Raw genomic sequence first — 22,398 nt, forward strand, 5'->3', positions numbered from 1 at the left:
GGAATGGAATGGAATGGAATGGAATCATTACGAATGCAATGAAGTGGAAGGGAAAGGAAGGCATTGAAATGGAATAGAATGGAATGACATGGAATGGAATCAACACGAATGTAAGGGAATGGAATGGAATGTAAAGGAATGGAATCAACATAAATGGAATGAAACGGAATGGAATGGAATGCAATGTAATGGAATGGAATGGAATCAACACGAATGGAATGGATTGGAATGGAATGGAATGGAATGGAATGGAATGGAATGGAATCAACCCGAATGGAATGGAGTGGAATGGAGTGGAATGGAATGGAATGGAATCAACCCGAATGGAATGGAATGGAATGCAATGCAATGGAATGGAATGGAATCAACCTGAAGGGAGTAAAATGGGGTGGAATGGAATGCAATGGAATTGAAAGGAATGAAATGGAATGCAATGGAATGGAATGGAATGGAATCAACCCGAATGGAATGGAATGGAATGGAATGGAATCAACCCGAATGGAAGGGAATAGAATGGAATCAACCCGAATGGAATGAAATGGAATGGAAAGGAATGCATTGGAATGGAATGGAATGGAATAAATACGAATGGAATAAAATGTAATGTAATGTAATGGAATGGAATAGAATCAAAAGGAATGGAATGGAATAGAATGGAATGGAATGGAATGGAATCAACCGGAATGGAATGGAATGGAATGGAATGGAATGGAATCAACCGGAATGGAATGAAATGGAATGGAATGGAATGCAATGGAATGCAATGGAACGGAATGGAATGCAATGGAATGGAGTGGAATAGAATGGAATGGAATGCAATGGAATGGAATGGAATGGAAAGGAATGGAATGGAATGGTATGGAATCAACACGAATAGAATGGAATTGAATGGAATGGAATGGAATCAATGCAAATGGAATGGAATGAAATGGAATGGAATGGAATGGAATCAGCCCGAATAGAATTGAATGGAATGGGATGGAATGGAATCAACGCGAATAGAATGGAATGGAATGGAATAGAATGGAATGGAATCAACAGGAATGGAATGAAATGGAATGGAATTGAATGGAATCAACACGAATGGAATGGAATGGAACGGAATGGAATCAACCGGAATGGAATGGAATGGAATGCAATGAAATGGAATCAACATGAATGGAAAGAAATGGAATGGAATGGAATGCAATGGAATGGAATGGAATGGAATCAACACGAATGGAATGGAATGGAATGGAATGGAATGGATTGGAATCAACACGAATGCAATGGAATGGAATGGAATGGAATGGAATGGAATGGAATCAACCCGAATGGAATGGAATGGAATGAGATGGAATGGAATGCAATGAGATGGAATGCAATCAATGAGAATAGAATGGAATGGAATGGAATAGAATGGAATGGAATGGAATCAATCCGAATTGAATGGAATGGAATGGAATCAACCAGAATGCAATGGAATGGAATGGAATGGAATGGAATGGAATCAATGCAAATGGAATGGAATGGAATGGAATGGAATGGAATGGAATCAGGCCGAATAGAATTGAATGGAATGGGATGGAATGGAATCAACGCGAATAGAATGGAATGCAATGGATTAGAATGGAATGGAATGGAATCAAGCCGAATGGAATGGAATGGAATGGAATGGAATGGAATGGAATCATCCCGAATGGAATGGAATGGAATGGAATGGAATGGAATCGAATCAACCCGAATGGAATGGAATGGAATGGAATCAACCTGAATAGAAGGGAATGGAAAGGAATGGAATGGAATGGAATGGAATGTTCTTGAAAGGAATGTAAGCAACACAAATGGAATGGAATGGAATGGAATGGAATGGAATGGAATGGAATGGAATGGAATTAACCCGGATGGAATGGAATGGAATGGAATGGAATCAACCCAAATGGAGTGGAATGGTATGGAATGGAATGGAATGTCATCAATTCTAATGGAATGGAATGGAATGGAATGGCGTGGATATTAATGGTATCAACACGAATGGAATGGAATGGAATGGAATCATCCCGAATGGAATGCAATGGAATGGAATGGAATGGAATCGAATCGAATGAAATGGAATGGAAACAACCCGAATGGAATGCAATGGAATGGAATGGGAGGGAATAAACCCGAAGGGAATGGAAAGGAATGGAATGGAATGGAATCATCCAGAATGGAATGAAATGGAATTGAAAGGAAGGAATTGGAATGGAATAGAATGGAATGCCATGGAATGGAATCAACACGAATGGAAGGGAATGGAATGGAATGTAATGGAATGGAATCAACATGAATGGAATGAAACGGAATGGCATGGAATGCAATGGAATGGAATGGAATGGAATCAACACGAATGGAATGGAATGGAATGGAATGGAATCAACCCGAATGCAATGGAGTGGAATGGAATGGAATGGAATGGAATGGAATCAACCCGAATGGAATGGAATGGAATGAGATGGAATGGAATGCAATGGGATGGAATGCAATCAACGAGAATAGAATGGAATGGAATGGAATAGAATGGAATGGAATGGAATCAATCCGAATTGAATGGAATGGAATGGAATCAACCAGAATGGAATGGAATGGAATGGAATGGAATGGACTGTTCTTGAATGGAATGGAAGCAACCCGAATGGAATGGATTGGAATGGAATCGAATGTAATGGAATGGAATGGAATTAACCCGGATGGAATGGAATGGATTGGAATGTAATCAACCCAAACGGAGTGGAATGGTATGGAATGGAATGGAATGTCATCAATCCTAATGGAATGGAATGGAATGGAATGGCGTGGAATGCAATGTTATCAACACGAATGGAATGGAATGGAATGGAATGGAATGGAATGGAATCATCCCGAATGCAATGGAATGGAATGGAAACGAATCGATTCAAATGAAATGGAATGGAAACAACTCGAATGGAATGCAATGGAAAGGAATGGAAGGTAATAAACCCGAAGGGAATGGGACTTAAAGGAATGGAATGGAATGGAATGGAATGGAATGGAATGGAATGGAATCATCCCGAATGGAATGGAATGGAATGGAATGGAATCATTACGAATGCAATGAAATGGAATGGAAAGGAAGGCATTGAAATGGAATAGAATGGAATGACATGGAATGGAATCAACACGAATGTAAGGGAATGGAATGGAATGTAATGGAATGGAATCAACATAAATGGAATGAAACGGAATGGAATGGAATGCAATGTAATGGAATGTAAAGGAATCAACACGAATGGAATGGATTGGAATGGAATGGAATGGAATGGAATGGAATCAACCCGAATGCAATGGAATGGAATGGAATGGAATGGAATGGAATCAACCCAAATGGAATGGAATGGAATGGAATGGAATGGAATCAACCCGAATGGAATGGAATGGAATGAGATGGAATGGAATGCAATGGGATGGAATGCAATCAACGAGAATAAAATGGAAGGGAATGGAATAGAATGGAATGGAATGGAATGGATTGGAATCAACCCGAATGGAATGGAATGGAATGAGATGGAATGGAATGCAATGGGATGGAATCAACCCGAATGGAATGGAATCGAATGTAATGGAATGGAATGGAATCAACCCGAATGGAATGGAATGGAATGGAATGGAATGGATTCAACCCGAAGGGAAGGGAATGGAATGGAATGGAATGGAATGGAATGGAATGGAATGGATTCAACCCGAAGGGAATGGCATGGAATGGAATGGAATGGATTGGAATGGAATGGAATCAACCCAAATGGAATGACATGGAATGGAATGGAATGCAATGGAATGAAATGGTATGGAATCCAACCGAATTTGATGTAATGGAATGGAATGGAATGGAATGGAATGGAATGGAATGGAATGGAATGGAATCTAAACGAATGGAATGGAATGGAATGGAATGAAATCTACCGGAATGGAATGGAATGGAATGGAATGTTCTGGAATGGAATGGAAGCAACTCGAATGGATTGGAATGGAATGGAAGGGAATGGAATAGAATTCAATCAACAAGAATGGAATGGAATGGAATGGAATCACCACGAATGGAATGGAATGGAATGGAATCAAAACGAATGGAACGGAATGGAATGGAATGGAATGGAATCAACCTGAATAGAAGGGAATGGAAGGGAATGGAATGGAATGGAATGTTCTTGAATGGAATGGAAGCAACCCGAATGGAATGGATTGGAATGGAATCGAATGTAATGGAATGGAATGGAATTAACCCGGATGGAAAAAATGGATTGGAATGTAATCAACACAAACGGAGTGGAATGGTATGGAATGGAATGGAATGTCATCAATCCTAATGGAATGGAATGGAATGGAATGGCGTGGAATGCAATGTTATCAACACGAATGGAATGGAATGGAATGGAATGGAATGGAATGGAATCATCCCGAATGCAATGGAATGGAATGGAAACGAATCGATTCGAATGAAATGGAATGGAAACAACTCGAATGGAATGCAATGGAAAGGAATGGAAGGTAATAAACCCGAAGGGAATGGGACTTAAAGGAATGGAATGGAATGGAATGGAATGGAATCATTACGAATGCAATGAAGTGGAATGGAAAGGAAGGCATTGAAATGGAATAGAATGGAATGACATGGAATGGAATCAACACGAATGTAAGGGAATGGAATGGAATGTAAAGGAATGGAATCAACATAAATGGAATGAAACGGAATGGAATGGAATGCAATGTAATGGAATGGAATGGAATCAACACGAATGGAATGGATTGGAATGGAATGGAATGGAATGGAATGGAATGGAATGGAATCAACCCGAATGGAATGGAGTGGAATGGAGTGGAATGGAATGGAATGGAATCAACCCGAATGGAATGGAATGGAATGCAATGCAATGGAATGGAATGGAATCAACCTGAAGGGAGTAAAATGGGGTGGAATGGAATGCAATGGAATTGAAAGGAATGAAATGGAATGCAATGGAATGGAATGGAATGGAATGGAATGGAATCAACCCGAATGGAATGGAATGGAATGGAATGGAATCAACCCGAATGGAAGGGAATAGAATGGAATCAACCCGAATGGAATGAAATGGAATGGAAAGGAATGCATTGGAATGGAATGGAATGGAATAAATCCGAATGGAATAAAATGTAATGTAATGTAATGGAATGGAATAGAATCAAAAGGAATGGAATGGAATAGAATGGAATGGAATGGAATGGAATCAACCGGAATGGAATGGAATGGAATGGCATGGAATGGAATCAACCGGAATGGAATGAAATGGAATGGAATGGAATGCAATGGAATGCAATGGAACGGAATGGAATGCAATGGAATGGAGTGGAATAGAATGGAATGGAATGCAATGGAATGGAATGGAATGGAAAGGAATGGAATGGAATGGTATGGAATCAACACGAATAGAATGGAATTGAATGGAATGGAATGGAATCAATGCAAATGGAATGGAATGAAATGGAATGGAATGGAATGGAATCAGCCCGAATAGAATTGAATGGAATGGGATGGAATGGAATCAACGCGAATAGAATGGAATGGAATGGAATAGAATGGAATGGAATCAACAGGAATGGAATGAAATGGAATGGAATTGAATGGAATCAACACGAATGGAATGGAATGGAACGGAATGGAATCAACCGGAATGGAATGGAATGGAATGCAATGAAATGGAATCAACATGAATGGAAAGAAATGGAATGGAATGGAATGCAATGGAATGGAATGGAATGGAATCAACACGAATGGAATGGAATGGAATGGAATGGAATGGATTGGAATCAACACGAATGCAATGGAATGGAATGGAATGGAATGGAATGGAAAGGAATCAACCCGAATGGAATGGAATGGAATGAGATGGAATGGAATGCAATGAGATGGAATGCAATCAATGAGAATAGAATGGAATGGAATGGAATAGAATGGAATGGAATGGAATCAATCCGAATTGAATGGAATGGAATGGAATCAACCAGAATGCAATGGAATGGAATGGAATGGAATGGAATGGAATCAATGCAAATGGAATGGAATGGAATGGAATGGAATGGAATGGAATCAGGCCGAATAGAATTGAATGGAATGGGATGGAATGGAATCAACGCGAATAGAATGGAATGCAATGGATTAGAATGGAATGGAATGGAATCAAGCCGAATGGAATGGAATGGAATGGAATGGAATCATCCCGAATGGAATGGAATGGAATGGAATGGAATGGAATCGAATCAACCCGAATGGAATGGAATGGAATGGAATCAACCTGAATAGAAGGGAATGGAAAGGAATGGAATGGAATGGAATGGAATGTTCTTGAATGGAATGTAAGCAACACAAATGGAATGGAATGGAATGGAATGGAATGGAATGGAATGGAATGGAATGGAATGGAATTAACCCGGATGGAATGGAATGGAATGGAATGGAATCAACCCAAATGGAGTGGAATGGTATGGAATGGAATGGAATGTCATCAATTCTAATGGAATGGAATGGAATGGAATGGCGTGGATATTAATGGTATCAACACGAATGGAATGGAATGGAATGGAATCATCCCGAATGGAATGCAATGGAATGGAATGGAATGGAATCGAATCGAATGAAATGGAATGGAAACAACCCGAATGGAATGCAATGGAATGGAATGGGAGGGAATAAACCCGAAGGGAATGGAAAGGAATGGAATGGAATGGAATCATCCAGAATGGAATGAAATGGAATTGAAAGGAAGGAATTGGAATGGAATAGAATGGAATGCCATGGAATGGAATCAACACGAATGGAAGGGAATGGAATGGAATGTAATGGAATGGAATCAACATGAATGGAATGAAACGGAATGGAATGGAATGCAATGGAATGGAATGGAATGGAATCAACACGAATGGAATGGAATGGAATGGAATGGAATCAACCCGAATGCAATGGAGTGGAATGGAATGGAATGGAATGGAATGGAATCAACCCGAATGGAATGGAATGGAATGAGATGGAATGGAATGCAATGGGATGGAATGCAATCAACGAGAATAGAATGGAATGGAATGGAATGAGTTGGAATGGAATGCAATGGGATGGAATGCAATCAACGAGAATAGAATGGAATGGAATGGAATAGAATGGAATGGAATGGAATCAATCCGAATTGAATGGAATGGAATGGAATCAACCAGAATGGAATGGAATGGAATGGAATGGAATGGACTGTTCTTGAATGGAATGGAAGCAACCCGAATGGAATGGATTGGAATGGAATCGAATGTAATGGAATGGAATGGAATTAACCCGGATGGAATGGAATGGATTGGAATGTAATCAACCCAAACGGAGTGGAATGGTATGGAATGGAATGGAATGTCATCAATCCTAATGGAATGGAATGGAATGGAATGGCGTGGAATGCAATGTTATCAACACGAATGGAATGGAATGGAATGGAATGGAATGGAATCATCCCGAATGCAATGGAATGGAATGGAAACGAATCGATTCAAATGAAATGGAATGGAAACAACTCGAATGGAATGCAATGGAAAGGAATGGAAGGTAATAAACCCGAAGGGAATGGGACTTAAAGGAATGGAATGGAATGGAATGGAATGGAATGGAATGGAATGGAATCATCCCGAATGGAATGGAATGGAATGGAATGGAATCATTACGAATGCAATGAAATGGAATGGAAAGGAAGACATTGAAATGGAATAGAATGGAATGACATGGAATGGAATCAACACGAATGTAAGGGAATGGAATGGAATGTAATGGAATGGAATCAACATAAATGGAATGAAACGGAATGGAATGGAATGCAATGTAATGGAATGTAATGGAATCAACACGAATGGAATGGATTGGAATGGAATGGAATGGAATGGAATGGAATCAACCCGAATGCAATGGAATGGAATGGAATGGAATGGAATGGAATCAACCCAAATGGAATGGAATGGAATGGAATGGAATGGAATCAACCCGAATGGAATGGAATGGAATGAGATGGAATGGAATGCAATGGGATGGAATGCAATCAACGAGAATAAAATGGAAGGGAATGGAATAGAATGGAATGGAATGGAATGGAATGGAATGGATTGGAATCAACCCGAATGGAATGGAATGGAATGAGATGGAATGGAATGCAATGGGATGGAATCAACCCGAATGGAATGGAATCGAATGTAATGGAATGGAATGGAATCAACCCGAATGGAATGGAATGGAATGGAATGGAATGGATTCAACCCGAAGGGAAGGGAATGGAATGGAATGGAATGGAATGGAATGGAATGGAATGGATTCAACCCGAAGGGAATGGAATGGAATGGAATGGAATGGATTGGAATGGAATGGAATCAACCCAAATGGAATGACATGGAATGGAATGGAATGCAATGGAATGAAATGGTATGGAATCCAACCGAATTTGATGTAATGGAATGGAATGGAATGGAATGGAATGGAATGGAATGGAATCTAAACGAATGGAATGGAATGGAATGGAATGAAATCTACCGGAATGGAATGGAATGGAATGGAATGTTCTGGAATGGAATGGAAGCAACTCGAATGGATTGGAATGGAATGGAAGGGAATGGAATAGAATTCAATCAACAAGAATGGAATGGAATGGAATGGAATCACCACGAATGGAATGGAATGGAATGGAATCAAAACGAATGGAACGGAATGGAATGGAATGGAATGGAATCAACCTGAATAGAAGGGAATGGAAGGGAATGGAATGGAATGGAATGGAATGTTCTTGAATGGAATGGAAGCAACCCGAATGGAATGGATTGGAATGGAATCGAATGTAATGGAATGGAATGGAATTAACCCGGATGGAAAAAATGGATTGGAATGTAATCAACACAAACGGAGTGGAATGGTATGGAATGGAATGGAATGTCATCAATCCTAATGGAATGGAATGGAATGGAATGGCGTGGAATGCAATGTTATCAACACGAATGGAATGGAATGGAATGGAATGGAATGGAATGGAATCATCCCGAATGCAATGGAATGGAATGGAAACGAATCGATTCGAATGAAATGGAATGGAAACAACTCGAATGGAATGCAATGGAAAGGAATGGAAGTTAATAAACCCGAAGGGAATGGGACTTAAAGGAATGGAATGGAATGGAATGGAATGGAATGGAATGGAATGGAATGGAATCATCCCGAATGGAATGGAATGGAATGGAATGGAATCATTACGAATGCAATGAAGTGGAATGGAAAGGAAGGCATTGAAATGGAATAGAATGGAATGACATGGAATGGAATCAACACGAATGTAAGGGAATGGAATGGAATGTAAAGGAATGGAATCAACATAAATGGAATGAAACGGAATGGAATGGAATGCAATGTAATGGAATGGAATGGAATCAACACGAATGGAATGGATTGGAATGGAATGGAATGGAATGGAATGGAATGGAATGGAATCAACCCGAATGGAATGGAGTGGAATGGAGTGGAATGGAATGGAATGGAATCAACCCGAATGGAATGGAATGGAATGCAATGCAATGGAATGGAATGGAATCAACCTGAAGGGAGTAAAATGGGGTGGAATGGAATGCAATGGAATTGAAAGGAATGAAATGGAATGCAATGGAATGGAATGGAATGGAATGGAATGGAATCAACCCGAATGGAATGGAATGGAATGGAATGGAATCAACCCGAATGGAAGGGAATAGAATGGAATCAACCCGAATGGAATGAAATGGAATGGAAAGGAATGCATTGGAATGGAATGGAATGGAATAAATCCGAATGGAATAAAATGTAATGTAATGTAATGGAATGGAATAGAATCAAAAGGAATGGAATGGAATAGAATGGAATGGAATGGAATGGAATCAACCGGAATGGAATGGAATGGAATGGAATGGAATGGAATCAACCGGAATGGAATGAAATGGAATGGAATGGAATGCAATGGAATGCAATGGAACGGAATGGAATGCAATGGAATGGAGTGGAATAGAATGGAATGGAATGCAATGGAATGGAATGGAATGGAAAGGAATGGAATGGAATGGTATGGAATCAACACGAATAGAATGGAATTGAATGGAATGGAATGGAATCAATGCAAATGGAATGGAATGAAATGGAATGGAATGGAATGGAATCAGCCCGAATAGAATTGAATGGAATGGGATGGAATGGAATCAACGCGAATAGAATGGAATGGAATGGAATAGAATGGAATGCAATCAACAGGAATGGAATGAAATGGAATGGAATTGAATGGAATCAACACGAATGGAATGGAATGGAACGGAATGGAATCAACCAGAATGGAATGGAATGGAATGCAATGAAATGGAATCAACATGAATGGAAAGAAATGGAATGGAATGGAATGCAATGGAATGGAATGGAATGGAATCAACACGAATGGAATGGAATGGAATGGAATGGAATGGATTGGAATCAACACGAATGCAATGGAATGGAATGGAATGGAATGGAATGGAATGGAATCAACCCGAATGGAATGGAATGGAATGAGATGGAATGGAATGCAATGGGATGGAATGCAATCAATGAGAATAGAATGGAATGGAATGGAATAGAATGGAATGGAATGGAATCAATCCGAATTGAATGGAATGGAATGGAATCAACCAGAATGCAATGGAATGGAATGGAATGGAATGGAATGGAATCAATGCAAATGGAATGGAATGGAATGGAATGGAATGGAATGGAATCAGGCCGAATAGAATTGAATGGAATGGGATGGAATGGAATCAACGCGAATAGAATGGAATGCAATGGATTAGAATGGAATGGAATGGAATCAAGCCGAATGGAATGGAATGGAATGGAATGGAATGGAATGGAATCATCCCGAATGGAATGGAATGGAATGGAATGGAATGGAATCGAATCAACCCGAATGGAATGGAATGGAATGGAATCAACCTGAATAGAAGGGAATGGAAAGGAATGGAATGGAATGGAATGGAATGTTCTTGAATGGAATGTAAGCAACACAAATGGAATGGAATGGAATGGAATGGAATGGAATGGAATGGAATGGAATGGAATGGAATTAACCCGGATGGAATGGAATGGAATGGAATGGAATCAACCCAAATGGAGTGGAATGGTATGGAATGGAATGGAATGTCATCAATTCTAATGGAATGGAATGGAATGGAATGGCGTGGATATTAATGGTATCAACACGAATGGAATGGAATGGAATGGAATCATCCCGAATGGAATGCAATGTAATGGAATGGAATGGAATCGAATCGAATGAAATGGAATGGAAACAACCCGAATGGAATGCAATGGAATGGAATGGGAGGGAATAAACCCGAAGGGAATGGAAAGGAATGGAATGGAATGGAATCATCCAGAATGGAATGAAATGGAATTGAAAGGAAGGAATTGGAATGGAATAGAATGGAATGCCATGGAATGGAATCAACACGAATGGAAGGGAATGGAATGGAATGTAATGGAATGGAATCAACATGAATGGAATGAAACGGAATGGAATGGAATGCAATGGAATGGAATGGAATGGAATCAACACGAATGGAATGGAATGGAATGGAATGGAATCAACCCGAATGCAATGGAGTGGAATGGAATGGAATGGAATGGAATGGAATCAACCCGAATGGAATGGAATGGAATGAGATGGAATGGAATGCAATGGGATGGAATGCAATCAACGAGAATAGAATGGAATGGAATGGAATAGAATGGAATGGAATGGAATCAATCCGAATTGAATGGAATGGAATGGAATCAACCAGAATGGAATGGAATGGAATGGAATGGAATGGACTGTTCTTGAATGGAATGGAAGCAACCCGAATGGAATGGATTGGAATGGAATCGAATGTAATGGAATGGAATGGAATTAACCCGGATGGAATGGAATGGATTGGAATGTAATCAACCCAAACGGAGTGGAATGGTATGGAATGGAATGGAATGTCATCAATCCTAATGGAATGGAATGGAATGGAATGGCGTGGAATGCAATGTTATCAACACGAATGGAATGGAATGGAATGGAATGGAATGGAATGGAATCATCCCGAATGCAATGGAATGGAATGGAAACGAATCGATTCAAATGAAATGGAATGGAAACAACTCGAATGGAATGCAATGGAAAGGAATGGAAGGTAATAAACCCGAAGGGAATGGGACTTAAAGGAATGGAATGGAATGGAATGGAATGGAATGGAATGGAATGGAATCATCCCGAATGGAATGGAATGGAATGGAATGGAATCATTACGAATGCAATGAAATGGAATGGAAAGGAAGGCATTGAAATGGAATAGAATGGAATGACATGGAATGGAATCAACACGAATGTAAGGGAATGGAATGGAATGTAATGGAATGGAATCAACATAAATGGAATGAAACGGAATGGAATGGAATGCAATGTAATGGAATGTAATGGAATCAACACGAATGGAATGGATTGGAATGGAATGGAATGGAATGGAATGGAATCAACCCGAATGCAATGGAATGGAATGGAATGGAATGGAATGGAATCAACCCAAATGGAATGGAATGGAATGGAATGGAATGGAATCAACCCGAATGGAATGGAATGGAATGAGATGGAATGGAATGCAATGGGATGGAATGCAATCAACGAGAATAAAATGGAAGGGAATGGAATAGAATGGAATGGAATGGAATGGAATGGAATGGATTGGAATCAACCCGAATGGAATGGAATGGAATGAGATGGAATGGAATGCAATGGGATGGAATCAACCCGAATGGAATGGAATCGAATGTAATGGAATGGAATGGAATCAACCCGAATGGAATGGAATGGAATGGAATGGAATGGATTCAACCCGAAGGGAAGGGAATGGAATGGAATGGAATGGAATGGAATGGAATGGAATGGATTCAACCCGAAGGGAATGGCATGGAATGGAATGGAATGGATTGGAATGGAATGGAATCAACCCAAATGGAATGACATGGAATGGAATGGAATGCAATGGAATGAAATGGTATGGAATCCAACCGAATTTGATGTAATGGAATGGAATGGAATGGAATGGAATGGAATGGAATGGAATGGAATCTAAACGAATGGAATGGAATGGAATGGAATGAAATCTACCGGAATGGAATGGAATGGAATGGAATGTTCTGGAATGGAATGGAAGCAACTCGAATGGATTGGAATGGAATGGAAGGGAATGGAATAGAATTCAATCAACAAGAATGGAATGGAATGGAATGGAATCACCACGAATGGAATGGAATGGAATGGAATCAAAACGAATGGAACGGAATGGAATGGAATGGAATGGAATCAACCTGAATAGAAGGGAATGGAAGGGAATGGAATGGAATGGAATGGAATGTTCTTGAATGGAATGGAAGCAACCCGAATGGAATGGATTGGAATGGAATCGAATGTAATGGAATGGAATGGAATTAACCCGGATGGAAAAAATGGATTGGAATGTAATCAACACAAACGGAGTGGAATGGTATGGAATGGAATGGAATGTCATCAATCCTAATGGAATGGAATGGAATGGAATGGCGTGGAATGCAATGTTATCAACACGAATGGAATGGAATGGAATGGAATGGAATGGAATGGAATCATCCCGAATGCAATGGAATGGAATGGAAACGAATCGATTCGAATGAAATGGAATGGAAACAACTCGAATGGAATGCAATGGAAAGGAATGGAAGGTAATAAACCCGAAGGGAATGGGACTTAAAGGAATGGAATGGAATGGAATGGAATGGAATCATCCTGAATGGAATGGAATGGAATGGAATGGAATCATTACGAATGCAATGAAGTGGAATGGAAAGGAAGGCATTGAAATGGAATAGAATGGAATGACATGGAATGGAATCAACACGAATGTAAGGGAATGGAATGGAATGTAAAGGAATGGAATCAACATAAATGGAATGAAACGGAATGGAATGGAATGCAATGTAATGGAATGGAATGGAATCAACACGAATGGAATGGATTGGAATGGAATGGAATGGAATGGAATGGAATGGAATGGAATCAACCCGAATGGAATGGAGTGGAATGGAGTGGAATGGAATGGAATGGAATCAAACCGAATGGAATGGAATGGAATGCAATGCAATGGAATGGAATGGAATCAACCTGAAGGGAGTAAAATGGGGTGGAATGGAATGCAATGGAATTGAAAGGAATGAAATGGAATGCAATGGAATGGAATGGAATGGAATGGAATGGAATCAACCCGAATGGAATGGAATGGAATGGAATGGAATCAACCCGAATGGAAGGGAATAGAATGGAATCAACCCGAATGGAATGAAATGGAATGGAAAGGAATGCATTGGAATGGAATGGAATGGAATAAATCCGAATGGAATAAAATGTAATGTAATGTAATGGAATGGAATAGAATCAAAAGGAATGGAATGGAATAGAATGGAATGGAATGGAATGGAATCAACCGGAATGGAATGGAATGGAATGGCATGGAATGGAATCAACCGGAATGGAATGAAATGGAATGGAATGGAATGCAATGGAATGCAATGGAACGGAATGGAATGCAATGGAATGGAGTGGAATAGAATGGAATGGAATGCAATGGAATGGAATGGAATGGAAAGGAATGGAATGGAATGGTATGGAATCAACACGAATAGAATGGAATTGAATGGAATGGAATGGAATCAATGCAAATGGAATGGAATGAAATGGAATGGAATGGAATGGAATCAGCCCGAATAGAATTGAATGGAATGGGATGGAATGGAATCAACGCGAATAGAATGGAATGGAATGGAATAGAATGGAATGGAATCAACAGGAATGGAATGAAATGGAATGGAATTGAATGGAATCAACACGAATGGAATGGAATGGAACGGAATGGAATCAACCGGAATGGAATGGAATGGAATGCAATGAAATGGAATCAACATGAATGGAAAGAAATGGAATGGAATGGAATGCAATGGAATGGAATGGAATGGAATCAAAACGAATGGAATGGAATGGAATGGATTGGAATCAACACGAATGCAATGGAATGGAATGGAATGGAATGGAATGGAATGGAATCAACCCGAATGGAATGGAATGGAATGAGATGGAATGGAATGCAATGGGATGGAATGCAATCAATGAGAATAGAATGGAATGGAATGGAATAGAATGGAATGGAATGGAATCAATCCGAATTGAATGGAATGGAATGGAATCAACCAGAATGCAATGGAATGGAATGGAATGGAATGGAATGGAATCAATGCAAATGGAATGGAATGGAATGGAATGGAATGGAATGGAATCAGGCCGAATAGAATTGAATGGAATGGGATGGAATGGAATCAACGCGAATAGAATGGAATGCAATGGATTAGAATGGAATGGAATGGAATCAAGCCGAATGGAATGGAATGGAATGGAATGGAATGGAATGGAATCATCCCGAATGGAATGGAATGGAATGGAATGGAATGGAATCGAATCAACCCGAATGGAATGGAATGGAATGGAATCAACCTGAATAGAAGGGAATGGAAAGGAATGGAATGGAATGGAATGGAATGTTCTTGAACGGAATGTAAGCAACACAAATGGAATGGAATGGAATGGAATGGAATGGAATGGAATGGAATGGAATTAACCCGGATGGAATGGAATGGAATGGAATGGAATCAACCCAAATGGAGTGGAATGGTATGGAATGGAATGGAATGTCATCAATTCTAATGGAATGGAATGGAATGGAATGGCGTGGATTGTAATGGTATCAACACGAATGGAATGGAATGGAATGGAATCATCCCGAATGGAATGCAATGGAATGGAATGGAATGGAATCGAATCGAATGAAATGGAATGGAAACAACCCGAATGGAATGCAATGGAATGGAATGGAAGGGAATAAACCCGAAGGGAATGGAAAGGAATGGAATGGAATGGAATCATCCAGAATGGAATGAAATGGAATTGAAAGGAAGGAATTGGAATGGAATAGAATGGAATGCCATGGAATGGAATCAACACGAATGGAAGGGAATGGAATGGAATGTAATGGAATGGAATCAACATGAATGGAATGAAACGGAATGGAATGGAATGCAATGGAATGGAATGGAATGGAATCAACACGAATGGAATGGAATGGAATGGAATGGAATCAACCCGAATGCAATGGAGTGGAATGGAATGGAATGGAATGGAATGGAATCAACCCGAATGGAATGGAATGGAATGAGATGGAATGGAATGCAATGGGATGGAATGCAATCAACGAGAATAGAATGGAATGGAATGGAATAGAATGGAATGGAATGGAATCAATCCGAATTGAATGGAATGGAATGGAATCAACCAGAATGGAATGGAATGGAATGGAATGGAATGGACTGTTCTTGAATGGAATGGAAGCAACCCGAATGGAATGGATTGGAATGGAATCGAATGTAATGGAATGGAATGGAATTAACCCGGATGGAATGGAATGGATTGGAATGTAATCAACCCAAACGGAGTGGAATGGTATGGAATGGAATGGAATGTCATCAATCCTAATGGAATGGAATGGAATGGAATGGCGTGGAATGCAATGTTATCAACACGAATGGAATGGAATGGAATGGAATGGAATGGAATGGAATCATCCCGAATGCAATGGAATGGAATGGAAACGAATCGATTCGAATGAAATGGAATGGAAACAACTCGAATGGAATGCAATGGAAAGGAATGGAAGGTAATAAACCCGAAGGGAATGGGACTTAAAGGAATGGAATGGAATGGAATGGAATGGAATGGAATGGAATCATCCCGAATGGAATGGAATGGAATGGAATGGAATCATTACGAATGCAATGAAATGGAATGGAAAGGAAGGCATTGAAATGGAATAGAATGGAATGACATGGAATGGAATCAACACGAATGTAAGGGAATGGAATGGAATGTAATGGAATGGAATCAACATAAATGGAATGAAACGGAATGGAATGGAATGCAATGTAATGGAATGTAATGGAATCAACACGAATGGAATGGATTGGAATGGAATGGAATGGAATGGAATGGAATCAACCCGAATGCAATGGAATGGAATGGAATGGAATGGAATGGAATGGAATCAACCCAAATGGAATGGAATGGAATGGAATGGAATGGAATCAACCTGAATGGAATGGAATGGAATGAGATGGAATGGAATGCAATGGGATGGAATGCAATCAACGAGAATAAAATGGAAGGGAATGGAATAGAATGGAATGGAATGGAATGGAATGGAATGGATTGGAATCAACCCGAATGGAATGGAATGGAATGAGATGGAATGGAATGCAATGGGATGGAATCAACCCGAATGGAATGGAATCGAATGTAATGGAATGGAATGGAATCAACCCGAATGGAATGGAATGGAATGGAATGGAATGGATTCAACCCGAAGGGAAGGGAATGGAATGGAATGGAATGGAATGGAATGGAATGGAATGGAATGGATTCAACCCGAAGGGAATGGCATGGAATGGAATGGAATGGATTGGAATGGAATGGAATCAACCCAAATGGAATGACATGGAATGGAATGGAATGCAATGGAATGAAATGGTATGGAATCCAACCGAATTTGATGTAATGGAATGGAATGGAATGGAATGGAATGGAATGGAATGGAATGGAATCTAAACGAATGGAATGGAATGGAATGGAATGAAATCTACCGGAATGGAATGGAATGGAATGGAATGTTCTGGAATGGAATGGAAGCAACTCGAATGGATTGGAATGGAATGGAAGGGAATGGAATAGAATTCAATCAACAAGAATGGAATGGAATGGAATGGAATCACCACGAATGGAATGGAATGGAATGGAATCAAAACGAATGGAACGGAATGGAATGGAATGGAATGGAATCAACCTGAATAGAAGGGAATGGAAGGGAATGGAATGGAATGGAATGGAATGTTCTTGAATGGAATGGAAGCAACCCGAATGGAATGGATTGGAATGGAATCGAATGTAATGGAATGGAATGGAATTAACCCGGATGGAAAAAATGGATTGGAATGTAATCAACACAAACGGAGTGGAATGGTATGGAATGGAATGGAATGTCATCAATCCTAATGGAATGGAATGGAATGGAATGGCGTGGAATGCAGTGTTATCAACACGAATGGAATGGAATGGAATGGAATGGAATGGAATGGAATGGAATCATCCCGAATGCAATGGAATGGAATGGAAACGAATCGATTCGAATGAAATGGAATGGAAACAACTCGAATGGAATGCAATGGAAAGGAATGGAAGGTAATAAACCCGAAGGGAATGGGACTTAAAGGAATGGAATGGAATTGAATGGAATGGAATGGAATGGAATGGAATCATCCCGAATGGAATGGAATGGAATGGAATGGAATCATTACGAATGCAATGAAATGGAATGGAAAGGAAGGCATTGAAATTGAATAGAATGGAATGACATGGAATGGAATCAACACGAATGTAAGGGAATGGAATGGAATGGAATCAACATAAATGGAATGAAACGAAATGGAATGGAATGCAATGTAATGGAATGGAATGGAATCAACCGGAATGGAATGGAATGGAATGGAATGCAATCAACCGGAATGGAATGAAATGGAACGGAATGGAATGCAATGGAATGTAACGGAATGGAATGGAATGGAATGCAATGGAATGGAATGCAATGGAATGGAATGGAATAGAATGGAATGGAATGCAATGGAATGGAATGGAATGGAAAGGAATGGAATGGAATGGAATGGAATGGAATCAACCCGAATAGAAAGGAATTGAAAGGAATGGAATGGAATCAATGCAAATGGTATGGAATGAAATGGAATGGAATGGAATGGAATCAGCCCGAATAGAATTGAATGGAATGGGATGGAATGGAATCAACGCGAATAGAATGGAATGGAATGGAATAGAATGGAATGGAATGGAATCAACACGAATGGAATGGAATGGAATGGAATTGAATGGAATCAACACGAATGGAATGGAATGGAACGGAATGGAATCAACCGGAATGGAATGGAATGGAATGGAATGGAATGGAATGGAATCAACAAGAATGGAATGAATCGGAATGGAATGGAATGCAATGGAAAGGAATGGAATGGAATCAACACGAATGGAATGGAATGCAATGGAATGGAATGGAATGGAATCAACCCGAATGCAATGGAATGGAATGGAATGGAATGGAATGGAATGGAATCAACCCGAATGGAATGGAATGGAATGAGATGGAATGGAATGCAATGGGATGGAATGCAATCAATGAGAATAGAATGGAATGGAATGGAATAGAATGGAATGGAATGGAATCAATCCGAATTGAATGGAATGGAATGGAATCAACCAGAATGGAATGGAATGGAATGGAATGGAATCAATGCAAATGGAATGGAATGAAATGGAATGGAATGGAATGGAATCAGGCCGAATAGAATTGAATGGAATGGGATGGAATGTAATCAACGAGAATAGAATGGAATGCAATGGATTAGAATGGAATGGAATGGAATCAAGCCGAATGGAATGGAATGGAATGGAATGAAATGGAATGGAATGGAATGGAATGGAATCAACCAGAATGGAATGAAATGGAATAGAATGGAATGGAACGGAATGGAATCGACCGGAATGGAAAGGATTGGAATGCAATGGTATGGAATGGAAGTTTCTGGAATGGAATGGAAGCAACCGAATGGAATGGAATGGAATGGAACGGAATGGAATCAACCCAAATGGAATGGAATGGAATGGAATGGAATGGATTGGAATGGAATAGAACGGAATCTATCCGAATGGAATGAACTGGTTTGCAATGGAATGGAATGGAATGGAATGGAAAGGAATGGAATGGAACGGAATGGAATCGAGTTAACCGGAATGGAATGGAGTGGAATGGGTTTTAATGGAATGGAATGGAATGGAATGGAATGGAAACATCGCGAATAGAATGGAATGGAATAGAATGGAATGGAAGCAATCACCCCGAATGGATGAGAATGGAATGGAATGGAATGGAATGGAATCAACCAGAATGGAATGGAATGGAATGCAATGGAATGGAATGGAATGGAATCAACCCGAATGGAAGGACATGGAATGGGATTAAATGGAATGGAATGGAATGGAATGGAATGGAATCAATGCGAATAGAATGGAATGGAATGGAATAGAATGGAATCGAATGGAAACAACCCGAATGGAATGGAATGGAATGGAATCGAATGGAATGGAATCAAAACGAATGGAATGGAATGGAATGGAGTTGAATGGAATGGAATGAAAACGAATGCAATGGAATGGAAAGAATGGAATCAACCGGAGTGGAATGGAATGGAATGGAATGGAGTCGAATGGAATGGAATGAAAACGAATGGAATGGAATGGAAAGAATGGAATCAACCGGAGTGGAATGGAATGGAATGGAATGGAATCAACTGGAGTGGAATGGAATGGAATGGAATATTCTGGAATGAAATGGAAGCAACCCGAATGGAATGGAATGGAATGGAATGGAATGGAATGCAATGGAATCAAACCAAATGGAATGGAATGTAATTGAATGGAATGGAATCAACCAAAATGGAATTGAAAGGAATGGAATGGAATGGAGTGGAATGGAATGGAATGGAATCAACCCGAAAGGAATGGAATGGAATGCAATGGAATGGAATGGAATGGAATCAACCTGAATGGAGTGAAATGCGGTGGAATGGAATGCAATGGAATGGAAAGGAATGGAATGGAATGCAATGGAATGGAATGGAATGGAATCAACCCGAATGGAATGGAATGGAATGGAATAGAATCAAATGGAATGGAATGGAATCAACCCGAATGGAATGGAATGGAGTGGAATTTTAATGGAATGAAATAGAATGGAATCAACCCGAATGGAATGAAATGGAATGGAATGGAATGCATTGGAATGGAATGGAATCAAACCGAATGGAATGGAATGGAATGGAATGGAATGGAATGGAATGGAATCAAAAGGATTGGAATGGAATAGAATGGAATGGAATGGAATGGAATTGAATCCACCGGCATGGAATGGAATGGCATGGAATCGAATGGAATGGAATCAACCGTAATGGAATGGAATGGAATGGAATGGAATCATCCGGAATAGAATGGAATGGATTGGAATGTAATAGAACGGAATCTACCCGAATGGAATGAACTGGTATGCAATGGAATGGAATGGAATGGAATGGAATGGAATGCAATGGAACGGAATGGAATCGAGTCAACCGGAATGGAATGGAGTGGAATGGGATTTAATGGAATGGAATGGAATGGAATGGAATGAAAACATCGCGAATAGAATGGAATGGAATAGAATGGAATGGAATGGAATGGAATCAACCAGAATGGAATGCAATGGAATGCAATGGAATGGAATGGAATGGAATGGAATGGAATCAACCCGAATGGAATGGAATGGAATGGAATGGAATGGAATGGATTCAACCCGAAGGGAAGGGAATGGAATGGAATGGAATGGAATGGAATGGAATGGATTCAACCCGAAGGGAATGGAATGGAATGTAATGGAAAGGAATCAACATGAATGGAATGAAACGAAATGGAATGGAATGCAATGGAATGGAATGGAATGGAATCAACACGAATGGAATGGAATGGAATGGAATGGAATCAACCCAAATGCAATGGAATGGAATGGAATGGAATGGAATGGAATGGAATCAAACCGAATGGAAAGGAATGGAATGAGATGGAATGGAATGCAATGGGATGGAATGCAATCAACGAGAATAGCATGGAATAGAATGGAATGGAATGGAATCAATCCGAATTGAATGGAATGGAATGGAATCAACCAATATGGAATGGAATGGAATGGAATGGAATGGAATGGAATGGAATGGAATCAATGCAAATGGAATGGAATGAAATGGAATGGAATGGAATGGAATCAGGCCGAATAGAATTGAATGGAATGGGATGGAATGGACTCAACGCGAATAGAATGGAATGCAATGGATTAGAATGGAATGGAATGGAATCAAGCCGAATGGAATGGAATGGAATGGAATGGAATGGAATCAACCAGAATGGAATGAAATGGAATGGAATGGAATGGAACGGAATGTAGTCGACCGGAATGGAAAGGATTGCAATGCAATGGTATGGAATGGAATGTTCTGGAATGGAATGGAAGCAACTGAATGGAATGGAATGGAATGGAACGGAATGGAATCAACCCAAATGGAATGGAATGGAATAGAATGGAATG

Source organism: Pan paniscus, chromosome 18 (assembly GCF_029289425.2).
Source record: "Pan paniscus chromosome 18, NHGRI_mPanPan1-v2.0_pri, whole genome shotgun sequence".
Lineage (NCBI taxonomy): Eukaryota > Metazoa > Chordata > Mammalia > Primates > Hominidae > Pan > Pan paniscus.